Genomic DNA, 20,955 nt, shown 5'->3' with positions numbered 1-20,955 from the left:
AGCTTGAGTAAGCTATCCTGTTGGACTCTGTCAAAACTGAAGCTTCATGAAGGAAATAAGGTTGTTGGTTTAAAGCCAGTTTCTTAAATTATGGGTCCCATGGGGTTGTGAAAACAAATGTTAGGGGTCATAAATGTGACCTGTAATGGCCAGAGACTATTTGTAATGAACCTGTGGTGTTTCTGGCCCTGTTCACCTGCATTACATTTGTGACCTTTGTGGTGTGTAAACATCTAACATTGCTGTATTTTCTTGGGAAATAGGCTCACGTAGACGGAAGCATGGTCATTCAACTTCCTATTCCTGTTCCCCCTGTCTAGCTTCCCATGCCATGCTTTCCCCAACATGGTGGAATCTATCCCTGTGCAAACATGAACCAAAATGAAACCTTCCTTCCTTATATTGTTCCTGATCATTGGGTCTTATCCCAGTAACAGGAAAGTAGCTAACGAAGTACCTAACCAGAAGCTAGTCTAGGAAGATTGCGAATAATAACCTAAAAATGTAAATAATAAAAATAAAATTCAGAACTTGAACTGCAAGTTACTTTGCACTGAGAGAGTAATTCTCATTGGAATTGTCCTTTTTTTTTTACCAAACAAGTTTAGGCACTGGCACTCTATCCTGCCAAATGAGAAATCTCTTCCTGTGATTGACTATTTGCTATTAAGCCCTAGTCTCTGTCCGTATTTTGTGAGATGATTTGGGGATGGCCAGGGCTTTCTGTGCCTGGTTATGAGAGGGCATGCAAGGTCCACCTGCCTCAGCTCACCCTTGTTTGCCATCAGGATTCTCTACAAGGTTCCCATCATATTCCTTGCAGCCCTTTGAAGCTCCCTCAGGTAACGGCAGGGAAATCCTTTCAGCTCTCTTGAGTACCTCCCAAATGTCAACTTTGGTTCCCTGGGCCACATTTTTACTTCTCTCTGCAATGCTTGCTCTCCTTCAGACCACTCTCAGGCCACACCTTATTTTTTTCTGTAACCAGACTTTCTTGGGATTTGATTGCTTCATATCAGAAAAATTCCCATATTGGCTTCTGTGTGTTTTCTTTAGCTCCTTCTCTTTTGTAATACAATGTAAGGTGTTTTAATCTTTTTAAAAGTTAGGCTCTGCTTAAATCAATAACAAAGTTAACAGACTAACGATTTTATGATTCATGAGTGTTTCTGTAAGTATGCCGTACCTCAACAAGAACTGTATAGATAGGTTTTATTCATGCTCTATTTCTACAGTCCAATTTAAAGAACTGGCTACATTCATAAGATCAATCCCAGGATATAAAGTGATCTCATCTCCCTACATCTCCCTTCCATAAAAATGTTTAATCTAGAAGTAAACATATAGTCCAAGGTAAGCCATGCATAGATTTAACTGAGACAATAAAATTTGGGGTGGCAGAGGTACAAATTCTTGTTATTTTAGAATGTAGTTCCCAATGTAGACTATGAACAAAGTGTAAGGGAAGAATTTCTACAGAAAAAGAAAACTTGAATAGATGGAAGTGAACAGAATTCCATTGTCTTTGAGAGATAGAAAATGGGGCTCGAGTTACCAGGCGTTTTCAAGTTGCCCAGCATTTGCGTCAGCTCCTTTATTGAAAGGTTATATTGAAATAGCTTATGCAAGGTTTCTTACAACCAAACACTCAAGGTTCTTGTATTTCTTTTCCTGTAAGAATGTGTATATCATTGATTGTGGAAGTATTTCTTGCTTCTGAGACTTAATATATTTGTGGAAATGAAGACTTTTACTAACATAAATGCTTAACTGATAACAAGAAGATAGTGCATTCATAATACATTTAGTACATTGTAAATATCAATGTGACCATTCTGGTGATTTTCAGTAAATTATTTATTACCCTTTTCTTTCTTCCACTATGAGTAAAATGTACTTTGTCTACTGTCAGGGAACTGACATCTGAACTAAGCAAAGCTAGAGCCCTGCCCTGAGCAGATTCCTGAGAAGGGCTTGACCTTTTCAAAGAACTTGTCCCCGGAAGACTGCTGCCTCATTGTCTAAGGAGAATATCTTGGGGTTTAGAGACTCACCTTATGTCCTTGGGCACTTCCTAGTACTCCCCCACCCTAAGCTTCAGTTCCTGCTTCAATTCCTGCCTCAGAGCTTTAAATGCTGTACATTCCTCTCAATAAATGAGACCTTGACAACAGAACCTTGCTTGGTCTCCTTCTTTTCTCCCCCCACCCCTGGACCCTCAGGTAGCGCCTCTTCAGAACCCTGAATAACTGGACCTGCTGCACGGGTTAGTATACTATGTCAGAAGTGGCCATGTGTTTGCTTGGGCCAATATTGATGCTGTGCACAATATGTAAACTAAAGCCCACAAAGAGGCCTTATTTTGTCTCAGTGATTTCTTATGAGAAGTGCCAGTACTCAGTTCTAGCTCTTCAGCTTGGGGCCATGATAAATACACATGCTAAACTACCCAGAATCCATTGAATAATGTCAAGCCAAGCCAATTAACAACAAACAGTAGGAGCAATTGGTGACATTTTCAACTGGATTTTTAAGTGATCAACAAGTGTATACTATTAGCTAGTAATACTAGCTGATAACTATTATTGTCATACCAGTAGTTCATTAAAAACCTGCTTAACCTCTCTACTGTTTTGCTTTCTAACCTACAAAATGAGAACAACGTCACTAGGCATGTTGTGAGATGTAAAAAGTAAATCCCTGAAGAACTTAGAATCATGTTAACACATACTTGATGTTAAATAAATGGTACTCAATTATACACTTGGTTTAAATTTGGTCCCTTAGCCTCTTATTATTTGATATTTGTGTTACATTTGTTATTCTTATAACCAAATATCTGATAGAAAAAAATTAAGAGGAAGAGAATTTATGATAAGTTCACAATTTAATAAGTTTTATTCCATTGTGGCTGGTCTCATAATTTCTGCAGCGCAGCAGAATATTATGGTGACCACAGCAGCAACTAATAGGAGAAGGGTGTCCTCTCCTAGTAAATAGAATTGCCATGAAATAGGCCCTCCCACCTCAACCATTAATAAAGAAAATGCCCTACTGACTTTCCTACCAGCAACATAATATAGAAAAGCTAAACTATTTCCTTACTTTTCTTACATTAATTTTTTCCTTCTGTATTAATTGAAAGATCATACAGATGAGTTGAATCTAGAATATGGTTATTTGTGAGAACAGGACCAAGGGGGTGAGAAGCAACAGAATCATGTGACGAATCCTAGGAAATCCAGCTTCAGAGACTAGCATCAGGGTGCAGATTTGAGTTTATTTTCCAAGGCATAAGCTTATATATAATGTTTGAGTCTACCCTAAACCTCACCACACCTTTACCATCCTCCAATGAAAGCCCTGCCTGATGAGGTAACTCAAAAAGAGCAGGGTGGGGGTCAGGGGTTGGGTGGGGGATTGTTATCGGTAAGACTTTTGTGAGGTGTTCTGGAGCCATCTTAGATCTAATATCCTGTATGGCAGATCAGGACTCTTCAAGGAGTTGCAGGAGCCTGTAGTGACTTACTCTCTATTTCACTTTTATCTTCCCAAGGTTCCACACCCCTCACAGTTATCCAGGAAAAATGCATCGGAATGGTTGAGAAAGTCAGCAACATGAAAATGAAAATCAGAAGAAAAGTTAGATTAATAGATTAGAATGTTGAAAATGAAAACATTAGTGAGTAAAAAGCACAGTGGGGAGACAGTATTGTCATAGACTTAACTCATCAGAAGAAATGTTTTCGAGCCAGAGGGTTGGGAATTTTGTATGAGAGTGTGTCTCCTAGTAATGTCTGAAGCTGAGCCCATAAATTTCATCAGCATGATTGCCTAAACAAACTGAGCAAGGACAGCCATAGGCAGGGCAACATGGACAGGCTTAAAGAGGCCTCAAGTCTACATAACAAACTACAGACAACTTACAGACACCAAGAGTGGGAGAAATGGGAGAAATAGTCTTTCTCATGGAAGACCACACCAATCTGTTAGTCAATACCAAATGGTCATCCTTGAAAGCATACATTATGTAGACTGAGCATGGTGTTAGCGAATATATACATATATATTACACACACACATAATATTTTCATGCACACATATATACTAACATATATACAGATATATGCACACGTATACATACATGTATATAAAACAATTAATGAAAAAAGAGGTTATGGCTTTGAAGGAAAAGAAAGAGGTGTATATGAGGGGGTTTGCAGGGAAGAAAGGAAAGGTAGAATGTTGTAATTTTATTATAATATCAAAAATAAAAGAGACAAGGATTTTAAAAAAGCCTTATCATGGAAGAATAGAAAAACATCTTGTAAAAAGAATTAATGAACAATAATGTTAGGAAGGATTTAAACCTACCTAGCACAGTAAGCTAGCTTAGCCCTAAATTAATAGAGTGATAGAGGGGCAAAAATAAAATAATAATACTACCAGGAAAACGAGTTGAAAAATTACAAGAATTAGTAAATATATATATATATATATGTATATATATCAATAATAACCATAAATGCAAGTAGCCTTGACTCACCAATAAATACAGATAGATTGGCTTACTGGAGTATAAAAGAAATATCTCAAATATTTAATGATGCACTTGATGGTCCCAGAAATAAAATAGAACAATTCCAAAACCAAAGCAATAGATGGTAAGAAATTAAGATCAACACAGAAAGAAAATGTCATAAACACTGGAAACAATACAGCCAGAGTAACAAAGTGTGAGTCCTCAAAAAATAAGATTTTTAAAATATAGCCAAAAGTATCCAAAAGAAAGAGATGGCCCAAATTAATAAAAATTAGAGATGAAGAATGTGAGACTACTGTAGATACCAATGAAACACAAACAGCCCTTAAGGAATACCTTGAAAACATATATCCCAAAGAACTGAAAAAAACTAGCCAAAAAATGGATAAATTTCTAAACAAATACATATGACTTGACAACATATAATCAAGAAGATACAAAAATCTTAAGGAGATCCAGAAGTACTTCCCAATAAGATTGAAGCACCATTGAGAAGTATCCCAAGAATAGAAGCCCAGGAATGGACAGAATTCCTACAGAAACCCATCAAACCTTAAGAAGCAAACACCTCAGCCCCTCAAACTGTTCGATAAAATTGGCCAGAAATGAAGTACCAAAGTCATCCTACAATACCATCATTATTTTGATACTGAAACCAGGTCAGAACACACAGTATAATAATGATAGTAGTAATAATAATAAAATAATGATGATGATAATACTGCTATGGTTGGTGGTGATATAAGAGAGCAATTTTCTTGCTGAACGTGGAAAAATTCTCAATGAAATTTGGCAAACCTAGTGAAGAACACATTGGAAGAGAAGAAAAAGGGGAGAAGGAGGAGGAGGGAAAGGAGGAAGAGGAGGAGGAGAAAGAGAAAGAAGAAGAAGAAGGAGAAGGAGAAGGAGAAGGAGAAGGAGAAGGAGGAGAAGGAGAAGGAGAAGGAAGAACCATTATGCTATAATCAAGTAGATAGTATTCCAGGGACACAAGTTTGATTCAACACACATGGATGAAGAGGGTTAAAGTTAGAAATCACATGATGATTTCAGTTGATGCAGAAAAAGCTTTTTGACAAAATTTAACTTTCTCTTCATGATAAAATCCATGAATAGTGGATGGAGAGATGACTTCCAGTTAAGAGTACTTGTTGCTCCTACAGAAAACCTGGGTTTTTCCCCAGAATCTTTATGGTGGTTCCCAAACCTCCATAACTTTATTCCAGGAAATCTGATGCCCTCTTCCAACTTCTGTGGGAACCAGGTATTACCATAGTATACATATACAAATCCAAGCAAAACACTCATAGCACAAAATATGATGACTAGTCAAGACATCCTTGAACAAGTTAGCAATAGTAGGGAACATATCACAGCAGAATAAAGGCTGTGTGAGTGTGAAATATATACCACTAACATCACACTAAATGGGAAAATCTGAGCAAGTCTTTTAAAATCTGAAACGAGGCGAGGATACTCTTTACTCTTTCCACTCACACTCAATATAGTGCGTGAAGTCTTAGCCAGAGCAACAAGAGGAAAGAAAGAAATGCACAGGATAAAAGGGAAAGAAGACCAGAGTAAGAAATTAAAGGGAACAAAAACAAAAGTCAAATTATTTTTTCTTTGGATTAAAGGACTCTGAAGACTCCACCAGAAAAATCTTAGAACTGATCACCAGGTTTCATCAAAGAAAAATGAATATCAAGAAAAATCTCATACATACTAGCTTAACCTTCCATTTCTGCTCCCTCTAAAACCCTAGGAATAAACCTAACCAAAGTGGTGGAAGACCTCTACAGCAAAACTTCAAGACACAAAGAAACAAAGAAAATCGAAGAAGATGAAGAAAAACAGAAAGACTTCCCCTGTACATAGACTGATGGAATTAAAGTTGTGAAAATGACTGTTACCAAAAACCATCTACAGAATCGATAGAAATGCCATAAAAATTCTAATAACGTTTCCCGCAGAACTAGAACAAAACAATGCTAACATTTACACAGAAGCACAAAAGACCATGAATAGCCAAGGTAGTCCTAAGCAGAAGGGTTCATAACCAAAGAGCACAGGTGGAGGTACCCCAATACCTGACCTCAAACGGTATTGTAGCACAGCACGGAGCTGGCCTGAAGATAAGACATGCAAGCTAATGGACAGAACACAGGGCCCAGAGACAAGTGCACCGCTACAGTCACACGATTTCTGGACCATGGTGTGAGAAACACTGGAGAAGAGGAATCACTTCATCATTATGTACCAAGAAAACTGGGTTTCCACATATAGAAGGAAGAAATTAGGTTTAGGTCTCTCATCTTGCACAGAAACAAAGACCTTCAAAACTACAAGAAGAAAACAGAGATAAATATTTCCAGGTTTAAGCATAGATGGGAACTTTCTAGAAGTGGCTCAAATAGCACAGGAAATAATTCCAAGAATTGAGAGCTGGGATTACATGGAGTATCAAGGTCTACACACAGTGAGCAGACTGAAGGTGTTATAAACAACAGAAAAAGAAAATCCGTGTCAACTACACATCAGGCAGGAACTTAAGACACCAAAACCCGTCATCTAATCAACATGGGGACTAAGGAACTGAACAAAGTTTACAAAAGAAGCAACACAAACCATCAGTGATCAAGCCCACCCAGTCAGTCAACAGGGTCTCAAGCAAGGGAGTGAGGATTGAAAAAGTAGAAAAAGAATTAGACAACATTATGACAGAACTCCAGCCCATACTGAGGCTGAAGCAGATTTTTTTCTTTCCAGCCTGCTTTTATATCATTCAAGGGATATCCAAAAACCATAGTTAGTTCTTAGATCAAAGATAATGCAGTCAAGTGAAGTAGGAAAAAAGGAGATCATACAAGATAATAATTAAGTAAAGTAATAAGAAGGATCACAAAAGGTAATAATTAAGCAAACTAGTAAACAAAGCCCCAAGGTCACTGTTATTCTTATCTAAGCCTATTTCCTTATCTAAGGCCAGTGACAAATGCCAAATTCCCAGAAGTGGCACCAAAAGCTCTTAACACATCAGTGACTACATGAGGGGTTCAGAAGTGATTACCTTGCTAGATTTCTTGCTATAAAAGTACGAGAACCTGGGTTTGCTCCACGGCACCTAGCGCAGAAGCTGAGTACAGCGGAGCTTGCTTTAATTCCAGCACTGGGCAGGTCGAGTCCAGACAATAATTTCCTGATATCTCATCACCAGGAAGAGTAAGTAGTTCAAAGCTCATGCACAATTCCTAGCAATGGTGAGACAAGCCAAGGCCCAGGAACCACAGGACATTGAGTTTTGAACTCACCTTGTCTTCCTAGGAAAGCCTTTAGGCCTGTGGTAGTTTGAATGAGAAATATCTCATAAAAGCTCATGCATTTGGACACTTGGTCCCCAGTCAGTAGTAATGTTTTGGAATGTTACAGGACATTTATGTACATCACTAGGGGGTGGGTTTTGTGTGTTCATTGTCATGCCCATATTCTGTGATATATGTCTTCTTTTTCTGTGTTCAGATTCAGTGCGATGAGTTTCTTGTTCCTGGCTTCATGACACGTCTTCCCTTCCTGAGGACTCCATCTCCACAGGACTGTAAGCAGAAATAAAGCCTTTCTTCCTTAAATTGTTTTTACAATGCTATTTCATTAGAGCATTAGAAAAGTAGGCCCCTTCCTTAGTGACTATTACCATCTGGAACTGGCTTTCCACAAATGTACACAAGCTGACACCGCCTTATCTGGTGGGTGAGGTCAGAAGCTTAGGTCCCCAGCACAAACCCCGGTCAAACAAACTTGTGTCCTTTTTGTAGTTCAGGAAATAAAGAGCCTTTTTCTTATTGTTTCTCATAAAGTTCCCTGATATCAACTGACCTGGGAGGCAGATTAGAGCTTATGGGCACCAGGCGGCAGAGATCAACCTTTCCTTTCTGTAAAACCTTTTGCCAGTGTTCTGGCTTTTGTGGATACCTAGCAACAGGCCTTGTTTTGAAGTTTTAGGTTTGTTTGTTTGTTTCTTTTCAGTAAGAATATCTCAAGTACCTCAAAGCCTCCTTGCCCTGACTGATTGCAGGATCCCATAATTTCTGGCTTTCATTTGCCGAAATTCAAAATACAGGTGGCATCGTGACAACTGCCTGAAGGCATGACCACTGTTGCCATTGTCTCATTGGTTTACGTTTGGAGAAAGGTTAAACGGTGTGGACACCTGTTTTGAACCTCATCCACCCCATCTGTATTCCCACCCACACCTAAGACCTCTCCTGCAACTTTATTATTTTTCCATCTACTCCACTCCACACGTTTTCATTTTGTGTGTGTGTGTGTGTGTGTGTGTGTGTGTGTGTGTGTGTGTGTGTAGAAGACCCTGTTATCTTTTCTGCTCATTTTCCAAGGAGTTTTATGAGTACATTAGTTACTTTTCTCATCAATGTGACAAAACACCCAACGAAAGCAAATGGCGGGGATGCTGTTGGCTCACAGTTTGATGGTACAGTGTAGCAGAGGGCAGGAGACAGCAGGTCACCCTGTATCTGCCATTATAAGCAGAATTAAGTGCTGGTGATCTGCTCTACACATTTTTATTCAAGTTGGGAGCCAACCCTGGGTGAATTTTCCATCTGCAGTTGATCTTTTGAAACACTTTCACAGGTACATCCATTGCCTTGTATCCCAGTGAAATGAGGTCAACGGGGTCCTTGAATTGGAAGATTGGCTCTGGTCTAGGTTCTTATCTTGGGAACTAGAAAAGTGAAATTCATGGGAAACTAGATTCATGAGGGTTTTTTGTTTTATTTTGTTTTTTTTTAAGTATTTATTTATTTAATGTATATGAGTAACACTGTAGCTATCTTCAGACATACCAGAAGAAGGCTACAGATGGTTGTGAGCCACCATGGTTGTTGGGAATTGAACTCAGAAAGTCTAGGAGAGCAATCAGTGCTCCTATTCTCTGAGCCATATCTCCAGCCCCAGAAATATGAGTTTTAAGGGGAATTTTTGTTATAGAAAAGACAATTAAAGAAGAAAGATTACTGTAGAAAGCAGAATTCCAGAAAGCAAGCAATTCTTTGGAAGAAATAAGGAGACAGTCAATCTGATAGTTCATCTAAGGGCCTTTTATAGGACTATGGCTAGCACTGTCCAAAACTGAAGGAATTTCTATTGAGATTGACTAATCTGCCATGTTGCGCCAATGGAAGGCTGCGCCTGCAGGCTTTGTGTATGACCCCTGAACCAGCCATGAGATGGCCTGTTTAGGTGCAGTTCTCTTGTTTAGGGTAGTGGTCATGCTTTGAAGCTCTCTGTTTATCTCTAACTTGCTTCACTTACTATTGACCTTGACTATCTATTGACTCAGACTAGGCTAGCCTTTCTAGTTGGGCCAACCTTAAAGGTATTGCTCTTTCAGGCCTCTGTGGGAGTATATTAGCCATCCATTAGATTATGTTCTCTTTATTTTTATATGTGTATGATCACATTGTGGTTTTCTTGTCACAGATGCCAAGATGTAGCGTCTATTCTTGGTTACCTTATATTTATCTCTGTTTCCAGGACAGTCTTCGGTTTCCTGAAACAGGGAGAGGTTTTGTAGAAGCCATCCTTCCTCTTGCAATTACATGAATTAAACACAGTATGTGGAATGGAACAGCAACAGTGCCTGGTATATGTTTCTCAGAAAGGGGCAATTTGTGGGAATCAGCCAAGAGTTAGCTGACACTGGCTCCAAGCCCTATCCAGTTTCCCATCTGATCAGCTTTGTTGACTCAGACCTAGATGTCTTGTTTCTTTTGTTTCTGATGACACCACCAGCATTTTAGTCACAACCTTCCTCTCAATTCTCCTCTGTCTTTATGATAGCACTAAGTCGATTCCAAGTCTTCTGACGCTGGCAGTAAAGGTGAACCATCACAGACATCGGATGACTCTGTGAGCTTTGGTCCTCAGTAAAAGCAGCTGCCCCTGCCTGCCTCTCTGTGCTTCGTCTCTTCTTCCTTCGTGGCTTGCAGTGCTGCTGCCATGGCGGCTTCAGTGCTCAGTGGCCTTGGTAGGGCTGAAGTAATCGTCATCACTGTGCTGGGGACAGTTGCTCGCTTTCAACTCACATTGTAATTGTCAGTTCCAAGGACACAGCTTGGCATTTTGTTTCCCAAAGTACAGGCAGAACAGCTCAATTTGGTGGCATTTAGCATCTCAACCTTTGCGTGCAAGAGAATAGAGGCATTGACCAACATAACGCAAGCCAACTGAAAGAAATGCGTTTGACTGGAGCGACTTAACTGGGAGCTTGAAATTATTTTCCTTGTTATCATTTTCACAGTGCATGGACCTGTGCGTGCCCTAGCTTTCAGGTCTCTGCTCTTCAATCTCCTTACCTGAGTGACGCCCATGTACAGCAGTCCTAGCAGTTTGTCAAGGTGCTACTCCCCATCACTCGAGCAGCTTTGAACAGTGTGAGAGCGAAATGGTAGGTCATTCATTCCTCCGGAGAGTAGCCTTGAGCCACTGTCTAGAAGGAAATTGCTGGAGCAATGCCCCAGCCCTCTCTCTGGATCAGGTGATATTAAAAGTAAAACCTGGGTCCCACACCAGCCTTTAGAAGATCCCAGCAGACTGTAAGAGCAAATTGTTTAGACTTTGAGCTAACTTGCTTATTCCCTCCTCTGACTCCTTTCTTTCTATATCCCAGTTTCCCATCTCCTGTTAGTCTTTCTTTCATTTTTTAAACCTTTTTTTAAAAAAAATTATATCATTTTTATTCATTGACATTTCAAATGATATCCCCCTTCCTGGTTACCCCTTCACAACTCCCCCATCCCATTCCCTGCTCGCCTTCCTCCTCTATGAGGGTGCTCCTCCACCCATTCACCCACTCCTGCCTCACTCTTCTAGCATCCCCTTATGCTGGGGCATCAAGCCTCCACAGGACCAAGGGCCTCCCCTCCCACTGATGTCAGATAAAGCCATTCTCTGCTACATATGTATCTGGAGCCATAGTTCTCTCCATGTACACTCTTTGGTTGGTACTTTAGTCCCTGGGAGCTCTGGGTGGTCCAGTTAGTTGACATCGTTCTTCATTTGAGATTGCAATCTCCTTCAGCTCCTTCAGTCATTCCCCTCCCTAGCTCTTGCATTGGGGTCCCCTGGCTTAGTCTGATGGCTGGCTGTGAGTGTCTGCATCTGTATTTGTCAGGTGCTTGTAGGACCTCTCAGCGAACAGCTGTGTCAGGCTCCTATCAGCAAGCACTTCTTGGATTTAGCAATAGTGTGGGGTTGGTGTCTGCAGATGGATCCCTAGGTGGGGGGACTCTGGATGGCTTTTCCTTCAGTTCTGTTCCATTTTTTTGTCCCTGTCATCCTTTTGGACAGGAACATTTCTGGGTTAAAAAATTTGAGATGGATGGGCAGCCTCATCCCTCAACTGGGGGCCCTGCCTATTTACTGGCGGTGGTCTATACAGGTTCTTTCTTCCTTCCTTTCTTCCTTTCTTTCTTTCTTTCTTTCTTTCTTTCTTTCTTTCTTTTTTTCAAGCAAGTAGGCAAAGTCCTGCGTTTTCACCCCTTTATCTCAGAGTCCCCTGAACCATGTAAACTGTTCTCTGGCAAACTGCAAACATGGCCATAAATCCCGAGTTGTGTGCTTGACTTGGGTTTGCACTGGCTAAAGAACATGGTCAAAATGACAACCCAGCAGATTCGGGTCTAGGGAGCAACCTTGCACACATTTTTCTCATTCTGCAAAGATTTGTGACAATGTCTTCCAAAGGACTGGGTTATTGCCATGCAAAGGAAAGTGATAAACTCCATCCTCAAGTCACCTTTCACGTGTTTATTCTCTTCTGTGTGAATAATTGTTTTCCCTAACATAATAACCTTTTTAGGCACAGAAAGGTTCAATGACCTTCTCTGAGGTGCCGGGAGAGCCAGAGTGCCTGCTTTGGCAGTGTCTTGGTTTATTCCCGTGTTCAGGGCCTCTGGGCCGAATCACCTGTCTAGGCTGCTGGCTGGCCACTGTGCTGCTTCTCCACCACAGGCCCAGCGCAGCTGCTGGTTTTTTCCAAAGCCCTCTTTTCTCAGAGCTGTTAGGTAGGAGGCCTGTACGTTCTCACAGCCTGTGCCAGTGACATATGTGTCTGTTAGGGACTCTAGCGCAAAGCTGGCCTAAGATAGAAGGCTCACCAAGAATACTGCAGATGCCTCAGCCAGAGAATATGTGGAGCTTTCAAGTCAGCAGAATGCAGAGTAAACAACAGACCTTAGAGTGAGGCAGCATGCTCAGCCGTGGCTTTGCTTCTCGGCTGATTACATGGCCTTGGGAGAGATTGTTTGCCTATGTTTTCATACCTTTCTGCTGTCCCTTTAACTCTCAGATACCAGGATTCAAGGATGCAAGGGTTAAAGAAAGCTTTATAAAAAAGAAAAGCTCTCTCTCTAAAAAGAAAAAAAAAAGGGAAAAGAAAAAGAAAAAAAGGGTAAGGTCTAATTAAAGCAAATCCCTACAGATCAAAACAATGATTCTCCTGAAGCACCATCCCCCTGGGAACTTGCTACATATGCGCCCGGTGCCAGCCCCACTCGAGCCCTCTGTACATGAACGGGAACTTCGTTAAGTGGGGGCCTGTAGTCTGTGCTCCCAGGAGATTTGGCACCGATTTGGAGTGCAGGCTTGCTGATTTAAAGCCGTATCAATGAGAGAAAACATGACACCCTTATTTATGTAAACTAAGTGCCATAGTGTTCCACAATTTTCCTCAAAATGAAGGGAACAAGAAAAATAAAGGAGAAAACAACTATAATTAATGTGCCAACCTTACCTTTCTGTAGGAGCTAAGCAAAGTGATACTTTGAATCAGTAGCCAGAACTAAGCTCTCAGCTGCATGCTTTATGGGTACTAGCAGGGGCGGGTTCTTGTGGCCTGTTAGCCTAGGGGAGTTTTCACAGAAATGCTGTCTTCCCCTCTCATCCTGTCATCCCTTAAGCTGACTCCTTACTCTTCCCTCCACAGGTAGACTCAGACCTTTCTCCATGCTGCAAAGGGTCTTCCATCATAGTTCTATAACACATGGCTCAGTCACTGCCAGGCAATGTTTGTCACAACGTATTTGGTGCATACCAGACCTAAACTCACCGCTGAGCACTAGTGTCTCAGACGGACATATATACAGCTCAGGCAACTTTGAAATGGGTGTGGCTCACATCATGGACAATACCTGGGAGCTAGCTAAAGAAGCCACATCCTCCTCAGTACTCTTGGCTGAAAACTTTCATTAAGAACTTAGTACTCAAGATGCCCTGGGGGTGGGCTTCATTCTTGGAGTTGTTGCTGGCTAAATGGGGGTGATTGCAGACACTGCAAATTCCAGTATTATACTTTGAGTGGGAAGGCTCCAGGTTGCAGGCAAGGCAGACTCTTAGACATAGTATTTCAAGCTAGATTGGTTTGAACCTTCTGGACTGACATACAGTCTACTACTGCCCAGCAGGCATGGTCCCATGAGTCTGTCTGAGTCTGTAAGGCAAGGGCCTGAAACCCAAAGCTAAATGGGCTGAGATGCAAGCGTGAGGTGCAGAAACAGTTAGCTTGTTTTGTTGTGTGATCCTGATAACTATGTGTTAATTTCCTCATTTGGGCAATGGAAAAGATAATGCTTGCAAACTATGAGATACTAAAGCCCAGTAAAGAACCTATGTCTCATCTATTGAGCCCAGGGAATAGCAGATGTCATCAGCTATGGAAATGGAGGCTTTTCCTCCTCTTCTGCCTCCTCCTGGCCAATGGCCTAATTGTCTGGGTGGGAAGAAAGCCAGGTGTGTGTGATGGGCTTCTTGATAGCTCCCAGGGGTCAGATGAAGGTGATACAACCACGATGCTGGCTAATTATATTAGGAAAGCTTCCCATGGGGCTATGCAAATCGATTCACAAAAAGGCTGACAACACCGGTTTTAGTCTGCACTCTAAGCTCGCCTACTTACCAAAGCCACAAGATGCAGTAATAGCTCATGGTCCTGTCACTGACCCCGGTTGCCTCCGAAGACTGGAGTTAGAGGAAAGATATCATGGTCCACAGGCCTGGGCGCCTGCCTCACCTGCAGAAACAAACCAGCTAGAGGCTTCGCACATTCCTGTGATGACAAGACATTCAGCTCTGGAAGGCACAAGCAGACAAGCTCTTCTAAGCTCTTCTAAAACCCAAAGCAACTGGATGATAGCAAAAAGGCCAGGTGAACTTCATGATGTGATGGTCCAAGCAGCCCTAAATTAACTTTCTATATTTAGGAAGAAGCAAAAGAATGATGTGTTTAATTTTCTTTTAAAATCCAAGAGCTGGTTGAAATTTTGATAAGCTAGGAAGAACTAGAGTTCCAGAGGGATTGAATCCAAGATAGCCACTAGAGGGCCTCAGTGTCCCAGAAAATCTGCTCCCAGTGTGGCGGCTCAAACATTTGGTTGAATATGATGTTTAGGGGGACTGACTTCCATTTCTGGGAAATGGAAACGCTCTGTGGGCTCTTAGCATCACACAAGAAAGAAGGAAGCCTCTCTGTTAGCAGAGTTCGATAAGTAGTTGATTCACCGGTAACCTATTTTTTACAGGCCAGACACTGTCTTATCATTGGAGTAAAAGCTAAGGTGAGGGTGTGTGCCAATTATGAGTATAACTGAATAGAAACCTAGTTGTAGCACACACTGGTGTGGTTGAGACTTGGGAGATATGGGCTTAAGCATCCATTTATTTCTCCATGCTGCCCTGTAAATAAAACCCAGAGAGTATCGTGTTTGCATAAGAAGGGAGAAGTCATGCTGTCTGAGGAAAGTGAATGGAAATGGAGATAATTAAGGCAGTCTCAAGAAAACACTTGATGTGCACGTGTTTCTCATTTTATACAGATATACAAAAATCTTACATGTGTATAGGCATGGGACTAGATGAAAATCTAAGAGACCAAAAGTGACTAATAGGAGAGAGGGTAGAGAAAGGGAAAAGCAGAGGCACATGAGGGCAATATGCTAACATACAATACATACATGAAAGTTTCCTTCAAGCTAGTTAGGCGAACATAGCTGCTGAAAAACTCCAGCTTAAGGGGAAGATGAACAAAAACCACTTAGAAATTCCACTGCCAAGAGGCCTTGACTTTCTACTTGTGGTCATAAAGCAACAGATCGTCTCTGCCTTCATTTTGCACCTTTCTTCTTTGTTCTCAGTCAGCTGCCTGCCTGTCCTGGTATGTATGTGTCAGTCATGCCAGGAAGGTTTAGCTAGAAACCAGTGATACCTAACCTGTGTCCTTCCCTTCTAGGCTAAAGGCACAAAGAATAACTAAAGTCACTTGATGCCAGCCTTTCCAGTATCCCATTCTAGACTCCCAAAAGGTTCCTAAGGGTCTTCAGTCATTGTTTAAAACCTGCATTCACCATGGATTTAGGAAGAGCAGAACCTCATGGAACAGATCACTCCCCAGATGACAGCAATTACCAATGATAGTAAGTAATTCTCTTCTGAAAAACCAATCTGTCCCCTAAAACCATGAGGACTCTTGCAGAAAATCTTGCAGAGCCCAAATTAAAGATACTAGACAACCAGATTAAGTCCTTGACCAGGACTGATTAATTATGTATAATTCTGGTAACTCTGTTTAATTCTTCATTTATTTAAGTCCAAGGTTCATGTCAGGACCTCTTGCCTACTGCTGGATCCCTTACTGATGGTTACGCTTGGACTCTTGTCTTCTTATAGGCCTTAATCCAATAGGTTCCCGCCCCCACCCCTTTCGTATTTTAGGACACTTGATTGTGGCTTTACAGAATGATGTCGACATCCTTTTGTACAGAGAGCTGTAGCCTGGACTCCTCACCTACCGATATGATACACTTGTTAACTTCTATGCATCTTTTGGATATTAGGTTGAAGTTCACATCCTGTAGGCAGCCCACTTCCTCGTATTCTAATCTTCAGCTAAAGAATCTCATAGAACCATGAGTCTCTGTTCTTCAGTCTTGCTGAAAGATGGCATTTTTGTTGGTTTTATTTTTATTACTATGTTTTCTCCAGGAACACTGAAACTATTCTTCATTCCATTTAGAGCCTAGGATAGTACTCGACACCCAATGGACATCCTATAAACATTGATTACATGATGATTGGTTGATTGGTTGGCTCATCTCAGATCTTACCAGTGTTGTCTGGGGGAATGAAGAGAGAAGAGTTAAAGGCATAAATCTGGAAGTTGATATCTCTGATCACAGCCCAGACAGAAACTAACAACTGAGGGTCACAGGGGCCAAAGTAGGAAATCATTTTAAGACAATCAGTAGACAAGAGTAGCTTTTTCCTCAAAGATATTATGGACAAATTATATAAGCAATGTATCTTCATGGGGAAGGACCTATAAAGTTTTAAAAATTAAAAGAAAGCAGAGAAAAGTAAGTACACATGTAACACTCAGGAGCTTTAAACCATTTTCTCCTGATAATGACCCAGTGCATGCAGTCTATGTAGGAACCCTGCTATATAATCAGTTTCAGATATTGCCTTTTATAAGGACATTTAACTTTGGATGCTAAACACTGTTTTTAATTAAACTCTTTATTCATCATAATTTTAAATACACTTAGAATATTCACCTGTATAGTTGGAATTATATTTTCTTCCAGGATAGAGCATGCAGGTTGATATGGATTTTAACCCTCTTGATTTTTGAGGACATTCTAAAGTCTAAAGATAATGACAATGAATATGAGATATACTACAGGGTTCCAAAGCTGGTTTTAATAGGATGCCTACCTCTGTTTACTGACTCGGCCCATCCAAGTTCTAGCTCTGGCTAAGTAGAAGTTCTCTCTGGTTTGCTCCCTCACTTCACCCCTCTCTTTTCTTGTTTTTCCAGTATGTCCTTCCTATAAATTTCAACCCTCAGAATTCTTGTGTGTGCCATTGGTTTCTTTCTTCAAGCACATAGTCCTCTCAGACAATAAGAATCTGTTCACTCCTGCATGAGGCAGGCTGGGAGAGCCAATGTGTAGCTGTCCCAAAGCCCAGGTGTCGGATGATGATAAATGAGTTAGTGGAAGTGTTCCAGCTCCTAATCACACAGAAAAAACAACTTGGGGGCATATTCTTTACAGAGCTTCTCACACAACTGAGTTCCAGTGTCTCTCAGGCCTGGCTTGCTCATTGTGTAGTAGCTTTTCTTTTTCTCCCTTTTCCATATTCCCCAACTTGTTTCTTGAGATTGCATTCAAGAAAAGCTCTTTGGTCTCTAATCTTTGCTTCAATTCCTGCTTCTGGGGAGCAATCTAAGATAGCCTCCCTCTCCTCTTCCTGTCCTTGTTAAGTATGAATTCTAACATCCTCTGACTGAATATCCCCCTTTCTCCTGTTTTGTCTAATAAAGAATATGAAAAGTCTTTGAGGCAACATATTTTGAGGAACAGGGTAAAAATGCAAAACTATGACAGATTCTCTGCTGCCTTTTTTCCTTTTAATCAGAACTTCTGATAGGCGTGCTCCCAAGAGGGGATGAATTATACAGTTTCTGGCATTGTCAGAGGTGACTTTGAGTTCTTCTCTCTGTCCTCTGTCATTTCTCTCTCCAGACTTTTGCTTTGCAGTAGAAGGCAACCCTAGCAGAGCTATTTATGTCACCAACCCTTAATTAGGTTTCCAGACATATTCACAGCCAGGGGTATGATATTGGGCATGCTATTAAGCCAGCCCATATTCATTTTGTTTTTACTAAAGGCATGATGCAAGCGAAGTGAATAAAGGTTTCACCAGAGGTTCTACAGGAACTGTTAAGAACTTGTCCTTCCAAGACAGGCACAGTATACATGATCTCAAACTGAGCTACATGTGATGTGTCAGCTAATGGGAAAAACATAGACCAAAATAAACTATTGATAGCAAGGATTCAGAGAAAGTAGTTTTGGATGAAGTCTGGAAAAGTTTGATGGAAGAGGCTAAGAATGGTGGTTGGGTCTCATTATGTCAATTAAGTCAACACAGAAAAGAGAGAGTTCATGTAAGCTTCTCTAATCTTAATGCCTAAGAAAGTTTTACTTGCTGTTGAGATCACAGCCTTACTTCCTTCCATAGCCCACAGGGTAAGATGCCTTTGAATGTCTATCTACTTCAGTTTTTCCAATGTCTAGAAGAAAAACACCATCTTTATCTGATGCACAGAACCTAGGCTAGACCCAACTACACTGTAAAATAAGCCTATGTACAAGAATTCCTTTAATTTTGAATACCAGAACACTTTATTATAAGAACAGGAGAAAATATGCATTGATGAATCTCAAGTAGAAGAGACAGGAAGTAAGCATTGTCCCCACTGATGATTTTCTATGCAGTCACATCACAAGACTCAGACCTTTAAATCTTTCTACTCTGCCTTCATAAACTTTTGATTCTCTGTATCAAACCACCTGCCTTCTGGGTTCAGGATGGCTGTAGTAGTCTGAGGTCAAGATTGGTTTTGAAGGAAAAAGATGGGAGAAGGGCCATAACAGAGGTCCCCTTTCTTCTTACCAAGACAACAAAATTGTCCCAAGAGTCTCTTACAAAACTCCACTTAAGCATTATGGGCTAGAACTGAATCATGAGGCATCCATACTTCACCATAGAAATAGTCAAGGAAGTATAGTAGGATATCTTTCAGATTCTGAATTTAAAGGAAGAAAGGAGGGTAGAGTAGGGAATGGTTCCAACAAAATTCCTACCCAAAAAGGCTTAGGTCTAGGCTTGGTCACTTGGTCACTTCCATGCATCAAGTAAAAGATGACATAGAATACATAATATTGAAAGCTTTATTTACTTGTCGCTTTGACCACAACTTCCTTTCCTATCACAGTGTTTCAGTTTTTAGAGATCTTGTAACAAAAGCCAGCAAACATGCACAGACAGCTGTTTCTTCTGAAGTCTGGGTTCTCAGACAAGACTTTCTCTATTGTGGTTTCCAACGGCCACATCTATTGGAGGTAAGGTATACTCTCCTTTGTTGCTATTTTCCTGAAGGGATCTGGGACTGCCAATACATATTTGTGTATGCTATAACAGAAACATAGCTGTATATGTTTACAGCTTTCTACAAAGTCAGAATTCATTAATTCACTAATAAACAACAAATCAATAAGCTCTGTGGGTTTTGTTGGCCCCAATTTTCAAAATAGTCCTGCTTTTTGATAGCTTACCATTGGCAAACTCAGATCTTTATATTTTAATTTTAGTTACTAATATAAACTCTTAGATCAAAGAACATACCACACAGTAACTATCTTTATTTATTTACATATGCATGGTCTCTAATATGGCTATATAAGAGTTAAGAGTATGCAGGAGATTTCAAAGAGCTAAAGCGGTCATACTAGTAAAGGTACATAGATAGCAAAGGTAGAGAGTTGTTATTGATGCAGGCAGTCACTGCAATGGATGGATAAAATATTAAGAAAGCTGCGGGAATGATAGAACTAGGCCATGGAGGTTGAAGGATCTCAGGCTTGAATGAGGACTCAGAATTGTTACCAGTTGCAGAGGTGAGGTGCAGCACCAGGTCTAGACAGAAGAAATGGATGAATGGACAGGTAGACTAATGGATGGTCTCACAGCAACTTGAGTATATTATGTCAGCATTTAGTCTGAAGCTCAGCTGAAGCCTCAGGAATAGTTGTGGGTTCTCTGCTAGTTGGTGCCTTTCCATGCACACCAAACAGCCAAATGACACATTACTGCGTATTTTGGTTAAGGGTTCATTGCTATGAAGAGATACCATGACTAAGACAACCATGATCATTGCAGTATTTGATATACTCTTCTTTCTGGTGAACAAGTGAAGGAGTTACAGGGTTTTTATGGTCTTTAATAAGTTTTTTATGGTGTTTAATAAGTTTCAAGTTTGTAGAAGTTAGGTCTGATTCTTCCTCCTAACCCCGTGCTCCCAGAAATAAGACCCAGACTCAAAATATATTTACAAATACCTTGGCCATATAGCTAGCCCTTTCTCTTGTTAGATCATAACTTATTTTATCCCACTTATTCTAATCTACATTCTTTCATGTAGCTGATTATCCATGTTCAGGTACCATGAGTCTGACTTATCGTATTTTCTCTGATGAATCTCCCATGCATGGCTCTTTCCCAGAATTCTTTCTGCCTCCCAGATGTCCCACCTTCTATTCTACCCTTTCCTATAGGCCATAGGTTTTTAATTGCCAGGTGATGCATATGTACAATACACAAGGTATTTTGTCTATCCAAGTCTGGTTTGTCTAATATGCTTTTTAGTATATGCATGTTTTTGTGTGGTTCCATATCTACTTTGGGAAATTTATAGGGTGGTGTTCATCATCAGGTTGTGCCTGTGGATTTAGCTCAAAGGACAGTGGTGTCCACAGACACAATGAGATGCAGAC

At 40.7% G+C, this 20,955-nt stretch overlaps 1 long non-coding RNA gene across 1 annotated transcript in view; it reads left to right on the top strand.

Moving 5' to 3' along the window:
* Positions 1-8,062: 8,062 nt before the first annotated feature.
* Positions 8,063-20,955, top strand: part of LOC108350472 (uncharacterized) — an 85,347-nt gene continuing 72,454 nt past the window's right edge. The window contains exon 1 of the long non-coding RNA XR_015683822.1: positions 8,063-8,138. This is a non-coding gene — a long non-coding RNA (uncharacterized LOC108350472). The remainder of the gene's footprint in view (positions 8,139-20,955) is intronic.

This window comes from Rattus norvegicus, chromosome 3 (genome assembly GCF_021556685.1).
Source record: "Rattus norvegicus strain SHRSP/BbbUtx chromosome 3, alternate assembly SHRSP_T2T, whole genome shotgun sequence".
Lineage (NCBI taxonomy): Eukaryota > Metazoa > Chordata > Mammalia > Rodentia > Muridae > Rattus > Rattus norvegicus.
The sequence above is the reverse complement of the archived record's forward strand: the minus strand, read 5'-3'. Positions and strand labels throughout refer to the sequence as shown.